The sequence below is a fragment of the Agrilus planipennis genome, unplaced genomic scaffold (genome assembly GCF_000699045.2).
Source record: "Agrilus planipennis isolate EAB-ADULT unplaced genomic scaffold, Apla_2.0 scaffold376, whole genome shotgun sequence".
NCBI lineage: Eukaryota > Metazoa > Arthropoda > Insecta > Coleoptera > Buprestidae > Agrilus > Agrilus planipennis.
In genome coordinates, this window is record NW_020439078.1 from 112,055 (window position 1) to 118,190 (window position 6,136).

A 6,136-nucleotide genomic window follows, 5' to 3' on the forward strand; every position below is an offset into this window, starting at 1 on the left:
TGGATGATTGCATCAAAAAGCTAGACGCACACGAATTTCCAAACATTGAATTTGTTAAGGTAGTGGGAAACCATTTTAAAATTAAATAAATAAACATTTCATAACTGATATGTGTTTTCTTTCTGAAATTATTTTATCTTTAATTTACTGAAGTACTGAAGTGCACTATAAATATATATTTATTTCCGAACGGGAGGGAGCTCGGCTAATACCCGGGAGGGAATTCGACTGTCTATATTTTAACAAAAACCACTTGCGGGAGAGAATTCGGCATCACCGTTATTATTAGTAGCATCTCTTTAATTCTTTAAAGTGGCAAGTCCCTCGAAGAATAACATGCACAACATTCATCGCTTTTCAGCCCTAGATAGCCCACAACATAGATCCTACAAATAAACCTCTATATACCTTTAATTCTTTATCTCCCTTCTCGCCTTCAGCGCATATTTCTCATAACATTATTCCCCTTTGACAGGTCCTAAAACGGCCTGAGGTAGAGGAATTTCAGACGAATGGACGCTTAGGTGTCTTTTGACGATTTCCCCTCTTCCACGAAAAAAAAAAGAAACAAATGCCACGGTTTTCATGTCTGAAGCATATACCTTACTGATAAGTCCAAACATCAGGAAGAAGCGGACACCGCCGATCTTCCTCTCTGTAACGCCTCATCCATACACTCAATTATATTTTTTGTTAACTATAGTGTTTCACTGTGATTGAGAAAACTGTACATATACTTATGCAAACCATTCTTTATTGTATTTCTGCTTTGTTATTTCATACCAATGTACAATAGATCCACCGAAACATTAACGCAAAATGTGCCTTTATATGAAAAAATCCATAAAGCAAGAACAAAAGAGGCTTAAAGAAATCATAGTAACAGCATTCCATTTCTTAAACAAAACAAGTGGTTTAATCTCATTTAATTGGAAGACTTGTAAGCTGATTGTTCGAGTCCGAAGCCTTCTATGAGTAACAAAGGACTTTAAAAAAACGCAGAGGTTGGCTATTTATCAATTCACATGGTTCGCCGTGTGGTCCGCGAAAATCCATTATCGACATGAGCTCAAGTCGTTAGAAACTCTGCAGTTATACATAGCGTGATGTACAGATTCTTTTCTTAAATTTATTTCTGTTTTTCTACACAATCTTCTTGTAAGTCTACATATACGTATGTCTTAACGATGCTCCTGTCTCTTTAACTCGTACAAATAGTGCTCGACGTCTTTCTCTGCAAACTAATTGTATACGATAGCGACGACCTCCTCATTTAACGAAAATCCCCGTCTTCCGAGCGCAATTTTTGAGATTAGATAACTAAAAGAAGTCGCTTGGTGGCTAGATCTGGTGTGTAAGAGGGTGGTTAAATAGTTAAAACCGCTAAGGTGTGCGACGGAGCATTGTCTTCACTCTTTTTTCTGCAAATGTGACAGTTTTTCCACAATATCTGTAACCAATTGTGTGGTGATACTAAAATGAGAATTGCCTTATGGGTTTTTCATATGGGTCTTAAGGGGCAAACCTAACACATGTAAAAACATATAATTAAATCTACCTTATGAGGGCTCGATGAGGCAAATACGTTGGAAAAATATATGCTGTACTGTTTCTACATATGTAAAAGTGAACATTGGTAAATATATTTCTCATTCAATTTTGTATTTTTTTTCATTAATAATAAAGTTTATTTTTTCAAAAAATTTTAATGGCATAGCAATAATTTTTGACAGCGGGGGCCACACGCATCATTCCTGATGATGCGCAAATGCGGCAAGGCGTTATATGTCCCTTCCTTGTCCTAGGGGGCCATGGAGCCATTGGATACAGAGCCCTCGTACACAGCATCCAACTCATCTTTGATTTGCGTAGGATACTGTTTATAAATAATAATAATGTAATAACAGCCCAATAATCGATTCGGTAAAGGTCTAGATGATGGCTTCTACCCCCGAAGGGGGTGAAGGTGGGGGATCGAAAGAGGAGGTCTCCCCCACCACTGTACTATAAAAAGTTCGTGGCGGTCTCACCCCCATAAAAAGTTCAAAGTGAATAAAAATGCCAATTTTTATACATTTCTAGGCATGTAAATATTTATATAGTCATTCTTAAACAATATTCAAAGGTAAAACTAATGAAAAATACATAAAAATATTGAGAAAGTTATATAAAACATTATTTAAATATCTTTATCAATAGGGTAGGTTAGGTTAGGTTAGGTTATCGGGTTTTGTTCAAGTGACCACCCTCTTTCGATCCCCCACCTCCACCCGCTTGAAAATATTTTTTTTATTGAATTTTACTTGAATTATAGTGTATGAAAATTATCAAAATAATCAACTTTCAAAACCGATAACTTTTATGGGGGTGAGACCGCCGCAAATTTTTTATGGGGTTTTACTCAGATGACCACCTTCGATCCCCCCTTCTCCCACCCCCATCGGGGGTGGGGGCCATCATCTAGCCACCGTAACTTTTTATGGGGGTGAGACCGCCACGAACTTTTTATGGTACAGTGGTGGGGGAGACCTCCTCTTTCGATCCCACCCACCCCCACCCCCTACATTTACCATCGATCTTTCCATTTTCACAAAAACACTATCGACTTATTCAAAAACGATTGCGGAGCGAAAACGGCTGAAATTTTGATAAGTGCCTGTCAAAAGATGGCAGCCACGTTCCCTAGTTTTTATTAGCGAGTGTTGCCGTCTTCACGTATGTATGTTCATATGTTTACACATGCTGGTATATTTCAAGTATATGTTGCTGCTGGGCGAAGATATTTTATTTACAACATCAATTCGCGAACGAGGAATTCTCCAGGGACATTCAGAAATATTGCAACAATGTATAAGCCTCAATGGTATGTCCAAATGCCTAGACTGTTTAGATGATTCTGAATTGACGCCAGACATTGTACGTTATATTCGCGTGTTTATTAACAGAAATGGGAAGGACTGATAGTTTTACCTGGTGGATGTTTACGACCAATGAATGCACTAGTTGAGCTTTAAATTATTCACTAGTAGAGCACCTGAAAACTGTGTATGACCAAAAGATCAATATCATGTTGTTGCTTTGACTGTGATAATTTATACTTGATGGGTACAATGAAATTGCCTTATGATGGTAGATATTAACAGCGAAACGTATGAATTGTTATTTGGTGAAAATTGTCGCACGTCAGAGTGCTAATAGTTTTGGCGGTAAATAAACAAATATTTCAAATAAATTTTGTTTCTGTCATCTATTTTAATAATATTGCAAATAATAATCTTCTTTTTAATCTGAAATTCCGAAATTTTAGGTACTTCAGGAATATGTAACATTTCTAAAAGTATTAAATGTCACTGATGTAAATTTTTAGCTTTTTCTTACGAAGACACTTCAATTACAATAAAAACAGTAATCTTCAATTTTCAACTACCGAATAGTACAACTGATTTGAAATAAACCTCTCATACATATACAGATGGAATACTATGGCAGAATAATAATTTTCGAGGAAAAACAATTAATTTTATCAAAACTAGAGGTACATTCCTTAATTACCGCTATTACCTTTCAAACCTTACAGGAGAGGTGACAACCTCTAAGATCCCCACTTGTATACCCTCTTCCCCATAACTTTTTTGAAAGAATCCTTACAAAGTTAAGGGACAATATTTTATTCAATCGAAAATAAGATCCAGTGTTTTTTCTAGTGATAGTAAGCTTTTTCACAGTCTACCTATATGGCTTTTATTGAAAACTGGTTGGACATGCATTTCCACTTTTTCCTATCTTGATCCAAACTTCGCATTTTTCGAAAACTAACGCAACCTGCATCTCTAACAATTACGAACAGTTATCTAATCTAAGTCTAGCCCTGCCCTTGTTAACTCTTGTTTTTGCTTCTAGTGTATCTTTGACTTGTTCCTTCATATCTGAGAAGGTGTCCTCTCTGTCCTCCTATTGTAACTAATACCTCCTCGTTTTTAGCATTTTCTATCCACGGTATTTTGAACATCCTCCCCCATGAAAACCGCATCTCAAACGCTTCTAACTTAATCAGCATTCTGTCGAAACTGGCAGACACGGACGCGATTTCAATCTTGTTAGATGTCATCAGCGCATCGCAAACAGTCTTGACACGTCACAGACCAACTGTATCTGCTGCCTTGAGTCAGAGTTTTATGAAATACTACAAACGGCGCGGTAAACGCCATCTGTAGTACAACGCTACATTTGGTAGAATTCAATATGGTCAATAAGATTCATTTACACAGACGGATATCTACTTGCTGCCTCAACAAGTCAAAACATGACCACATAACACTACCATGATCACACCGGCTGAAGAGGACCCTAGTTGGTCCTAGAACGGCCTGAGGTAGAGGGGTTTTAGTCGGTAGGTCCGAGGATTTCTTCCTCGGGAATCGGACACTACCCAGTCGTACGGACGGCTGGGTGTCTTTTGAAGATTTCCCCTCTTCCACGAAAACATAAAAAAAAAAATCTACTTGCTGGACTGATTGCACGGAGTAGTAACCACATACGTGATAGGCACGTTACCACAATCGAACAAAGAAATTCATAGCAAGTAGATGTCTATGTATGTCCATATTGTTGAACATACTGAATTCCAGTAAATGCAACATTGTACTACATATGTCGTTCACCGCGCTGTTTGTACGATTTCATTTAATTTAATCCTTTCCCCAGCACCCACTATCCAGGTTTCTTACTCATACAGAGCCGTGTTCTAAGCATACCTTTAATAGTGTTTTTCCAACTTCCCGATAAACCGAAGGCGAGAACAAAAGCAATTTTCTTTTTAAAAGCGACCTGACCTTGAGCTATTTCGTTTTGTATTTCTAGAGCTTTAGTCATTCTAAGTAATCCAATAAATATTGCAAATCATCGACCTCTCTTAGTTTTTCGCCACTTTTTTTTTATACTTCATTACGTATCTACTTATTTTTTATATGTATTGTACAGATAGTAAATATATATTAGTACATTACTGTTTTATTGCGTAAGTAGCAGCAGTAACGAATACCGTCCATATCACCGTTTACTTTCAGTTATTAGTAATGATTGATGAGATCCCCACGAACTATTTACATTTACAAGACAAACCTGTAATCGAATCAATCTTTTCGTGTCAGGTCACATGCTATGTCCCTACGATCTTGAATAATGGACTTATTTCAACGTTAAAGCTTGTCGCTCTAAAAAGTTCTTATGCGGAGGAAATTTTTCTTTATATTTATACCCACAAAGCCACGGTCGTTAATATTGGCTTTCTATAATAATCTCAATTTTCTATTTTCATAAAATTGTATCAGTATCATATATACAATATTACTATACTTCCAGTCTCTAACAAGCAGTACCCTCGTGAAGCTTCAGATAGTGTCAGGCTATTGACATAATTAGATTACTTACACTTTAAATCATAATAGGCTAAAATCTCTAACTGAGAAAATATTAAATATAGAAAGAAAAACTGATATCATCATCATCATAAGGTCGTCAGTCCCAAGACTGGTTGGACACGCACCTCCACTCGTTCCCATCCTGAGCTAATCTTCGCATTTCTCTAAAACGAGAATATCCCACATCCTTAACTATTTCTGAACAGTAACCTAATCTAGGTCTACCTCCCCTCAGAGTCTCTGAAAGCGGGACTCGAGTCTCCGTCTCTCATCGAGTCTCTTTGGTGTCGCTGAGAGAGACTGTCAAATAAACTGTTTAGCGTCTCTGTACGAGACCCGAATCTCTCAATAAGTGGTGTCTCGATAGACATGGTTAAAATTTTCTAAGTTCAACATGTTTCAGAGATTCCTGTCTTTCTACGAGAGACTAGAGTCTCTCAATTTTTCACTTTTATTCATTCAGTCTCTCTGTGGGAGACTCGAATCTCTGAATTTAACAATTTTATCGTTCCAGTCTTTCATACAGAGACTGTAAGAGATCCATAAATACACCTAAGCAATAACTGAGAGACAGTGAAAGACTATGAGAGACGCTCTCAGAGACGCTGAAAGACTTTGAAAGATTCTGAGAGACTGAAGAGACACTGAAAATTTTTGTCTAGGGTCTACTCTTCTTAACTCTTGTTTCTGCCTCTAATATGTCTTTGACTAGACTC